The sequence below is a fragment of the Stenella coeruleoalba genome (assembly GCF_951394435.1).
Source record: "Stenella coeruleoalba genome assembly, chromosome: 15".
Lineage (NCBI taxonomy): Eukaryota > Metazoa > Chordata > Mammalia > Artiodactyla > Delphinidae > Stenella > Stenella coeruleoalba.
In genome coordinates this window covers 26582407-26593753 of record NC_137161.1, presented here as the reverse complement: position 1 = coordinate 26593753, position 11347 = coordinate 26582407, and positions in this window count along the sequence as shown.

Sequence of the window (11347 nt, the reverse complement as noted above, 5' to 3'; positions counted from 1 at the left end):
GCTGCAGGAGGAGTTTAGAGGTTCTTGTTGGAGGTGAGATTGCAGTTCTTAAAGGTGTTTCTTTTTTTATGTAAAAATTATGAAAGTAGTATAGTCATCCCTCAGTATCCACAGGGGATTGGTTCCAGGACCCCCTGTGGATACCAAACTCCACAGATGCTCAAGTCACATTTAAAATGGTGTATTTGCATATAACCTATGCACATCCTCCCATATACCTTAAATCATCTCTAGATTACTTATAATACCTAATACAATGTAAATCGTTGTAAAGACAATGTAAATTATACATAAATAGTTGCACATGTACAGCAAATTCAAGTTTTGTGTTTTGGAACTTTCTGGACTTTTTTTTTTTTTCAAATATTTTTGATCCATGGTTGGTTGAATCTATAGATATGGAACCTGTAGATACAGAGGGCTGACTGTACTGCCTTTTGGAAACAAAACAATACAGACTGTATAAAACAAAACACGAAAGTCTCTTACTTCCCCTACTCCCATTCCCCAGGAGTAACCCAGTATTACCAGTTGTGTATTCTTCCAGAATGTTTTTTATGTACACACACAGATTTATAGAGCATTTTTTATAACAATAAGATTATAGCATTACGCATTTGCCTTTAATTTTAATTTGTTCTTTGAAGGTTATATATCATGGCTTTCCAAATTCGAAAGCTACAAAGGGGTTTAGAGATAGTTGGTGCTGCCAGGTGTGTTCCCTTGCAGAGATGGCGTCAGCCTATATGTATTCATACCTGCTCCCTCTTATTTTTCAACAAATAGTGTCATAATTTACACTCTGTAGCTTGCTCTTTTCATATGTGTTCTCCATTGAATAATGTGGTTCAGGCACTACCTTAGGCATGTACTAGCTTTCTCCCTGGCTGAAGTATGAAGCCTCTTATGAGAATCTAGTGACATGGAGGCAGACCTGGTGTGGGGTCTAGATGTCCTGGCCTAGTGACCTCAGGTCCCAAAGGCTCGAGGTCAGGTCAGCAAAGCCTGCTCCTTTAATTCCTCCTGGCTTAGCTGAGCCTTGGGGGTTCATTGGCTTGAGTATCTGGTTAAACCTGTGTATCCCCTTAGGTCACTCTTGATATGCTTCCTTTTCAGTTCCCTTCTGAATCTTGTCTGCTGGGGAAGTTCCTCATTGCTGAGAGTAGCAGTTAAAAAAGCTGTCAGCCACGAGGCTGAGCTCCTATTTCTGCACAGGCAGGCTGAGTACAGCTTGGTGGTGTGGATCCAGGTAGGAATTGGTCAACATTCTGAATCCTGAGCTGCCATCTGCCTTGCAGCCTGCTGGGGTGCTCAGTTTAGACAACATATAAAGTTTCCTGGATACGGAACAAACCCAGGCCTATGGAAAGAGCAGGAGGGTTAAAGTGTGTGGTACTTTGAGCAGTGACGAAGGCATAACCAGGGAGCTGACATGTTTGCTCCAATGCCAAGAATTCGAGGACAATTTGTTATCCAGCTTAAGCCATTGTAGTTGCTACAGAAAAGCCTGGGGACAAAAACATGCTTTTTCCTTGTTTTTGTCTTCCTGCATACCCACTCTATTTTCTAGTGCTGTAGTGAAGGTTACTGACCTCAAAAACAGAAATGTCTGATGGTGTTCGCTCTTCTCCTCCTTACAAGAGAATGTGAGGCTGGGCTGCGGTCAAAGCATGGCTCTTATGTGCTGAAGGTATCAGCTTCCTGAAAGGGCTTCACAAATGCTAACATTGTACTTGGAGAAACCATAGTTGGAGGGGCTTAGGGAAATACTAGGTTTTATCAGGAATTATTTCACCAGACTAAGCCTAACCTGAAGGCATCAACTGCCTTCTCTCTTTTTCTTAAAATTTTATTAAACAGAAGGGAAGTAAAAACCTGGCCTGCGTGATCTGCCAAAACCCATGGGACTGGTATCCCAGAACCTCACAGGCAGGTGTGTGAACGGGTTAAGAATTGTTGCCTAGCTTATTTCGGCACTGATGGTATTCTCAGGGCTTCTTTCAGGAGCAAGGGTGGGAGAGGTATTTTTCAGTGGGTCAAATACTAAATAGTCAGTGGTTGTAAATTGTAATTTGAAAAGCAGTTTAGGGCAGCATTGTCAAGCTTGGTGGTAAGGAACGATGAAAAATCTCTGGCCTGGCACTGACATCCTCTACTCACGGCGTACAGGCACACTCTCTCACACAGACTAAGGGACTAGAAAGTGACTTTGAATTTGCTCTATACGAAAATCTCAACAGGGTTTTGCAGTGTTTTTGTTTATAAAATTGGGATTTATTGTTAATTATATACAATTCAGAAAATACCTGGTAATAGGAGGAAGGAGAAAAAAATCTGTGGTCCCCTCACCCACCTTGAACACTGGTGTTTCTCTGTATAATATTTTCTTACATAGAACTTTAGTCTGTTTTTCTACATTGTAGGGGTTTTCTGTTTATGTATATATATTTTTTGTATTCTGCTTTTTTTTTAACTTAGCAGAGTAGTAGCTCAAATATTTTTCCTATATTGCTTCATACTCTGTAAATACCAATTTTAATAGCAGCATACTGTTCCATCGTCCAGAGTTTGTTTCTCCCCATTGAAAATATTTGTTTTGCAAAGGATTTTCCTAGGCTATTTATAAGACAGATTTCTTTGTCCCCCTAATGTATTATGTCTCTCTAAACTTTAAATGGTTGTTTCAAACCACTTAGTCAATATTTGTAATTAAAGTATTAAAAGAAAATATAATTCCCTCCCAAAAGCGTAGTTAATGACATCATCCTGGCATACGCATTTGCAAATTGGAAACCTCGTTTTGGCTGACATAAGGATTGGTGCCCAGCGAAAAGTTTATTGGCATTTAGCAAAGCCTTTCTGGAGAGAATTCTAGTTATGTTAAAGTCTTGGAATTCTACATCTTAAGACAGGCTTACACAGTAGATTGATGTCTCAAAGCCTTCAGACCACATTTGAAAGGGAATGCCCTTTGTCTTTCTTAACTCTAGCTGAGCTGTGATGTGTCTTTTGGGCAGAGTAGAGGCAGGAAATATAATCTCCTTCCTGGCACTGGCACACGGGGTGACCTTTAGCAAGGCACTCCCCTTTTCTGGACCTCAGTTTCCACATCGTCAAAGAGGAGATTGAATTAGAAAGATAAATAAGGCTCTTTCCAGCTTGAATATTTTCAGATTCTTTTTCTAGGCAATTTGTTCTAACCACATTAGCCCTACTTTAACAGTTATATTTTTCTATAGTCAGCTGCTCAGTCACTGCAAGAGGGTACCTCTAGTAAGCTCCCTGCTCCTAGATTTCCATTTGAACGTCAGTGAAGTATGTTGGAGACCAGTGTGCTAGCTCGTTGAGGAGGACTTTCCAAGGGTTGTTCTGGAAGCGGAAATCTAGCCCAGATCACTCCAGGGGACTAATCTCTGAATAATGTCCTCTGACACACGCACATATTTTCTGATGTTTCTCTTGACCTTGGAACTGGTTAAAAGCAGCACAGAATGCTCAATGAATTCTAACAGACTACAGCAAGGAAGTCCCTCCCATCCTTGGCTTTTCCAAGATGTAAGGTTGCTAGTATCCGTTCTTTAATTGTTGGCATTTTAAGGATGTCACCTTACCTTGCAGCTCTTCTGTTTCTCTCTGCTGTAGTTCAGTTTTTATAATGTTTGTGGTCAAAAGGACTTGGGTTGATTTGAGATAATTGTCACAGGGTTCTGAGGGGCACAAAATTATTTAGTGGAATGAACCCTAGATTGGGGATTGGGAGAGTAGCTTGAGCATGTCATTTGCATTTTGTGAGTCTCAATTTCTTTATCTTAGAAGTTTAAAATGATGTTTCTAGAAAGGATCTTTCCTCTGGCTCCATGGATGAGAATTTGCTCCTAGCTTTAAAATGACCCAAAAGCAAGTCTTGGCAGCCATGGTGACTGTCACATTGGGCAGTTATTCATCCTTGTTGGCCAGCGTGACTCAGTGTGATCCTGCTTGAGTCGTATATTCACTATATTAATTGTCAGTGGGTATGTGTCATCAGGGGTTGCCAGAAGCCCCTGCTGTTTATCCAAAGCTAACAAACTGACAAGACAGGGCCAGCAGCTGCTAGTCAGCCATCAGCGAGAGGAGCAGGGACGCTCCTCAGGAAGGAGGCTCGTGGGAGTTGGTGCAAGCAAAAGGCGAGGGATTTGAGTTGAGCTTTTAGAAATCTCATTCTTACTGGGCTGGAGGTTGATGTCTACACTGTAGCCTCCCTGATTCTTATTTGCCCATTAGCCGTTTTCTCTCTCTTGTGGTAATTTGTTACCACTTCGCATAATAGAAAACTAATATGCGAAGCAACACAGCAGACAGATCGGAGTTGGGAGGGGCTGTCAGTATCTGCCCACCTTCACTAAACAACTTTTTGAGCCTCTCCCTCTCCTTGAAACATTAGCTGTACTGACCACTGCTGGGTCTGAGTGTTTGTGTTTTCCTCACATACATACCAAAACACTCCTCCTATCCAGAGGACCCAGGAAAATGGGTAGGAATTGGCAGGCTAGGAAGCTCAGCAACTTGGGCTGGGGGACTTTTCTCTAGGGCGGTGGTCCTCAGAGTGTCCTGCAGACCAGAAGATCAGCATCACTGGGACTAGAATGCAAATTCTCCAGACCTCTTGAATCAGACACCATGGACCTGGGGCCCAGCAATGTGTTTTAACAAGCCCTGCAGGGGTTTGTGATGCACCCCCAAGTGTGAGGACCACTGTGTCAGGAGATGTCCTGGTGGAGAACAGGTCTCTCAACTCAAAGGTCCCTATCTATGGACCAGGGAGCCTGCAGCTGTTCTCTCCTGTGAGCCTCAGCACGCAGGCCAAACTAGAGCCCTGTGGAGGGCAAGAGCATGCCTCTCCTCTGAGCTCCCTGGGGAGTCACATTTATGCAGCCTGTTCGTGTTACCCAGGAGAGCTGCTGAATTTGTTGAGTAAGTGTTTATCTCCTCAGCCAAGACTCTATTACCAAAATAAAGATGGAAGGAAGAATGCTTTTCCATATGTCCTTCCAACAAGTCATATGACAGATGAGGAAACTGAGGCTCAGAGTTTAAGTTACTTTCCCAAAGTCACACTGCTGGTAAGTGGCAGAGTCAGAATTTGGACCCAAGTCTGTGCCCTCAAGTGCCCTTTCCACCACGCCAGTTGCATCCCTTGAGGGGATGGATGGACATTCTTAGGAGCTCCTGGAGGATAGGGCCTAGCTCTTTTGGGAATTGAGTGACACTTGATCAAAGAGCCCCATGGGTGAAGAAGAGATTGTTTCCGTCACCCACCAGGGCCAGCAACTCAGGACTTTGGAGCAAGTTTGGGCTGTAGCCCTCATTGAACTCTTGACGTTTCTGTGGGAACCTCCAGCTACGCTTCCCAGAGGCTGGGAGCAGGTTCTCTCTCCTCAGTTTCACCCAGCAGCCGTCTGGGTCCTTGCCGGATGCTTGCGTTCCTATCAGGGATGTGGCAGCTGTCAGTCAATTATTAAGTCACAAGCCTCGGCAGGCCTGAATGATAGCCGAGGTGGTCACAGTGCCAAGTGACTGCAGCCAGAAGTGCTTTGCCCTGGCCCGTTCCTCATCCTTTGTTTGGACCCCCCTCACCATCCCAGACAGGGCCCTCTTCTCCCAGCAGCCTCTCAGAGCTTGCCATACACCCCCTGGCTTATATGGTAACCCAGTTCTGCAGACGAGCCTGAAGTGTTATAAATAGCACAGTGGAGGCCAGGAAGCCTACCAGGATAGAACATGCTTTCCCCCCTTTTTGAGCCGTTTCCTAGGATCGTGTGCTGGGAGTGACTTCTAGTGCAGATAAACTCCAGTTACTCTCCTCTCCAGGGTCTGCACTCTGCACTTGGGTTTTGCTTCTTTCTGTGTTTGCGTTTGTCCCCCGCCCCCACGGGCCCTGCCTTCATGAGGTGGTGCTTCCAAGTCTGCTCCTGGGACGTTTCCTGTTCTTGGAACAGCTGCACCATCCTGGGGTACCCTCCTGCTACTTGATCCTATAGGGAGGTGTCCAGTGGCCATGGGCAATTTTCAGATGACCTTGTTCCTCTGACGTCATTAGATGGCTATTTTTGGCTTCGCTGTTTATGCTGCAGAGAAGTTGGGCTGCGATGGGGGAGAGGGAGAAAGAGTGAAGGAGGGGCCGGTCTTGGTTTCTCATTGTCCCAGGACCCTACCAAAGTAGGAACGTTTATTCTTCAACATTTACAGAGCACCTACTGAATGTCAGGCCCTGGGGCTACCAAGTTGTGACATAATCTAAGTATTCTTCACTCACCCATGAATTCATTTTTCAGCAGGCATTTACTTTGTGGTATGGAATAGTAATCAAGAGTGAGAGCTCTGAGCTTGATGGGTTGGGTGTAAACTCTGGTCCCACTGGAATCCTACCTTTGAAACCTTGGGCAAGTTACTCCTCTGTGCCTCACTTTCCTTTTGGAAATGGGACTGATGATAGTGTCTACCTCATAATGTTGCTATAAAGATTAAAGGAGTTAATATCTTTGCCTGACACATGGTAAATGCACAATAAATATTAGCAACTGTTATTATTAACATCAGAAGCACCACTTTTTGTACGAGGTCCTTGGGATATGAGGTCTACTGACTTGGTCCCTGTCTGTTCTGAGCCGGCACCTGATCCCCAGGGCCCCAGGTACTGGGACAATCCACACAGTCAGTACAAGTCAGAAGGGAACACCTGCCGTGTGTACCGCTTTACCTTAACTTGCAGGTGCATTCCAGGGAAACAGGTGAAGTTCCTGCCCTGGGAGAACCTCAGAGCAGTGGCTCTCAACGCTGACTGCTCATCAGAATCTTCTGGGCAGGTTTGAAAAATAACTTTCTGGACCCCATTCCAAATGCACTGATTTAATGATCTGAGCCCAGGAGCGGCTCAGACTTCAGAAGTTGTGAAAACTCTCTAGACATTTCCCACGTGCATCAGGGTTGAGAACACAGCCCAGGCTAGAAGGATATGTGTCCTGGAAGTACCCTGCCAGCTGCCTCAGGACTGCCTCAAAGCTGGCCCTCTGACTCGTAGGTTCTCAGATTTGGGGTGTGCATGAAAACCGCCTGAAATGCTGGTTATAAGGACAGATTCCTGGGGCCCTACTTGCAGGAGGCTTCATTTTAAACTCTGGGCCCTAGGCACTGAGAAAGCCTGCTGCAGCCATGCCTTCAGCTGAGAAGTCAGCCCTGAACATCAGTCCCAAAGACTCTGCCTATGAGACCCTACAGTGTTTCATATCTCATGTGTAGCTCTTATTTTCTGTCTTGAATTGTAGAAAGCTGTATCCATATTACTATGTCTTGAATTAATATTTATCTCCTAACAGTTACAAATAGTCATTTCAAAAAAATTTGCAAAATCCAGACAAAGCATAAAAATCATCTCTACTCCCACACCTGTATGTGTGTGTGTGTATACATATATATGCCTCCAGATATTTTCTCTACAAATATTTTTAGCAACAAAAAAGGACCCACTGCATGAATGATTTTACAGTCTTTTTTCACCTAAAATGCACTGCATGGTGATTCTATAGCTTTTCCCCAGTTTCATCTCTGTGTCCCCAGAGTGACCAGTTTATTCCTTGCCACAGAGTAGAGCACTGAGTAATAATCTTAGCGATAAAACTCTACAAATTCTGGGCTGGAACAGTGTCATTCGAACTTCCAGAGAAATCTACATCCAATTGGCCACACAGAATGTCCATACATCTGTGCTTACCAGCCTTGGAGGGAAGGACCGGGTACGCGGTAAGGACAGCAGCCTTACCAGGGCTTCCCCGGGGGCTGGTACTGCCAAAGCCCAAGGCTCAGGGGCCCAAGGTAGGAGAGAGCAGGAGAAAGCAGCCCCGAGTGGCTCCCATATCAGGACTGGGGGGAAAGTCGTGAGGGGAGTTGGCTGCTTTCTTTGGAGTCAGAAAGGTCATTGCTCAACTCCTTGGATTTTCCATCACAGCCGAGCAGGGAGAGGGTCAGGCCAGGAAATGTCTCCTCTGAGCCGGTCCTTTTTAAAGCCTCTTGGCTGGGTCTGTTTCCTCCAGGAGCCAGGGAAGCAGTGTCCGAGTGGAGTTAACCCCTCCACGCCCCAGGAATTCTCCCAGGGATGGGTGAGCCTGGGAGCCCAGGCTTCTGGAATGCAGAGCCTTCCAGGGCAAGAGGCCTAAGGAGCCGTGAACCCTGGCTGGAGAAACCTTCCCTCTTGCCTTGTTAAATCCAACAGGCATAATTGCATCCTGCTGACCTTAATTCCCCTGGCGGGTTTAATTGGTCCTGGCACTGTCCCACTTCCTGCCCTGCCCCTGTAGAGGCAAGGAGGGTGGCTGCACAGCTGGTGCAGGGCGGGAAAGCCCCTTCTTAAGGGTGGGCAGGGGCTCTGGCAGCCCCCAGCTGGGTGGGGGAGGTTTCCCTGTGCCACCCTCCCCCCACCCCGCGCCTCCAAGGGAGCTCTGAGAAGAAGCTTGGGGACTCCCAGGGAGCAGCTGGCTGAGCTGAGCTCAGCCCCAGCGGGCGGGCGAGTAAGCTGCAGGTAATCCTGTGGATCCGGAACCAGGCCAGGCTCTCATCTCAGCGTGAGGGACTGTGGAGTAGCCTGCAGGGACAGCTGAGCCCTCTGGGTGTCCACATTATGGAGACCTCACACACAGTGCTGCAGGTACCATGCCAAGCACTCTACGTACATGTTCTCACTAAATGCTCCCAGCCATTCCAGGAGAGAGCAGTGGGGCAGAGTAGTTATGAGCTGAGCATTGTGTCAGATGGTTCAAACCCAACTCTGTGACTTTGCCCTGTGACTCAGTTTTCCTTTCATATCTGTGAAATGGGGATGATATAGCTGACATTTATACAGCACTCACTGAGTACCCATGCACTGTTCTAAATGCTTTACATATCTCTCCCTGTGAAGGAGGTGCTCGTCCTACAGATGAGGAGACTAGAGAAAGCATTTGCCCAAGCCTCACGGTCATTAGTCTGAGAGCTTCACTGTCAGAGTTCCTCAACCACTGCTCAGCAGGACTGTGGTAAGCATGGAGTGTGAGGACGGGGCCTGGTCCATTTAATGAGAGTTCAAGAAATGCTCGTTATTATTTGGGAATCATAACAGTAACAAGTGCAGCAATTAAAACTCCTTATATTGTCCCAGCCTGGATTTTGGTCTCATTGGGAGGTGGCTCTGGATATGAATCTGGGTAGTTTGAAGTTATTCAATAGCTGTGTGACTCTAGGGACAAGCCTCTTACCCTCTCTCAGCATCGAGCTTTTCCGAATCTTTAACATGGTCTAGAACTTGGCCCCTAGAGTCCTTTGTGAAGATCCAATGAGCTGGGCAAAACCCTTGGCAGAGCCCTTAGTGGCCCTTCATGGGCACTCACTCAATAAGTGATCAGTACTGATAGCCACAGTCATAGCGAGAGGACATCAGCAAGGGCCATCACGGTAGAACCCGGTCCAGAGCCTTGCTAGTCAGTTGGATACTCATCGGACACTGATTGGCAAGGACACTTTGTGCCGGGGACACGTGAGCATCATAACAGCCCCTGCCCTCGAAGGGCTCCCGGACAGTGGCAACGGTGAGATCAGCCTGGAGCTGAAGGAGCTCAGAAGAGGGGGTCCGACATTTCAAGCTAAACGAGAATGTCCTGTGGGGACAACCAAATAGAAGACTGGGGTTCCAGATCATAGGCACAGGCAGGAAGCATTTCAACCTTCAGAATGCTATGAGACCCATAAAGCCAGTACCCAGCAGGGAGATGGGGTGAGACACAGGCTGGGAAATTTTAGGCAAGAAAGACGACTTTGGGGCTGTAAAGAAGCACATTTCTGGCCCAACTCTCCTCCTTGTGGAGTGACTTTTGGCAAGTTACTCTTGATCCTCCCGTCTTCATCTAGAAAATGGGATGAAATCTCCTCACAGAGTTATTATCAAGATGATGTTTTAAGACAATATGGATAAAGCTAATAATAGGAGGCACTCAAAAAATGGGAGCTCCCCTCCTTTCAGAGAGCCTGGGTTCAGATCCCCGCTCAGTCCCTTACAAGCCCGATGGCCCTGGGTCAGTTACTTAACCTCTCTGAGCTTCAGTTTCCCCATCTGTAATCACATCTACCTCATCCGGTTGTTCTGAAGATCACGTGAGTGAACCTACACAGGAGCACTTAGAGGCCCTGCACGTGTGATGAGTACTGTATAGGCATTAGTATTTTTGCTTCCTATAAGAGGCAGGCTGTCAACTAGATGCTGAAGGAGAGAAATGGAAGAGAGGAGGGCCAGGTCAGAAGAGGAGGACAGGCAGACACAAGGCAGCAAGACTGCGGAAGGGGCTCCCACTCTGGTTTTTGCTAGCCTTGGACAGACAATCCCAGCATTTGCTCACTTAAGAAAACATCACTCATTTTGAACAGTAATCTGTTCACATAGTTTTGGGTTCAAATAAAAAAGTAAAAAGGTATGCAGCGATATCTTTCTCCCATCTCTGGTCCCCAGTTTCTTATTCTGCCAAAGAAATCCTTATGTGTGTAAAGGGAAATTTTATATATTAGATATATTATGTTCTCTATTATAAATCTTAACCCCTTTTGCACAAATGGTAGCATCATCTACATGCTATTCTGCACCTTGCTTTTTCTCCTCCCACTTTGTAGGTTGCTTCATGTCAGTTCATTCACGGCTTCCTCCATATTTTTTACAGTTACACAATTTCGCACTGTTCAGACGTGCTGCATTCTCAAGCCATTTCCCCACTCCTCTCAACAGGGGGCAGGAGTTGATTTCTCCATTTGATAATTAGAGGAGCTGGACCGTGGAGTGGGGTTGGAGTGACTGGACGGGTCACCACAGTCAGGACCTGAACCCAGACATCCACGCCAGATCTATTTCCAATGCACTCAGCTTGGGGATAGTTCTCAAGCACCCCACGGAGAAAGGCTCTGGGCAGATAGCCCCCGGGTCATGGAAGGCCCTTTGGATCATACCTCTCTGCATCCTATCTCCACTTGAACACCTCGGGCTGGAGTGGCCCCTGGGTCGCCATTGTGGTGGAGGATCCTAGGATCCTTCCAGGCGGGCCATTGAAAAGACCTGGATCAGCTCAGGGGAGGGGCGTGAGAGCACTGACCATCTCTCACAGCCGCTTGGGGCAGCCTCCGTCTCCCCAGGGGCCCAGGAAGAAGACATTTTCAAAAGAAAACACTTTCAGGCCCATGGGTGTGTTGAGCAAGTGCCCCTGAGACCATTTTTTACCCAAAGATGCTCCAAGCAGATCCAGAGGCAGGGGCAGGGCTTGTGGACACCAAGCTGGGCGCTGGGGTCAGGATGATTACC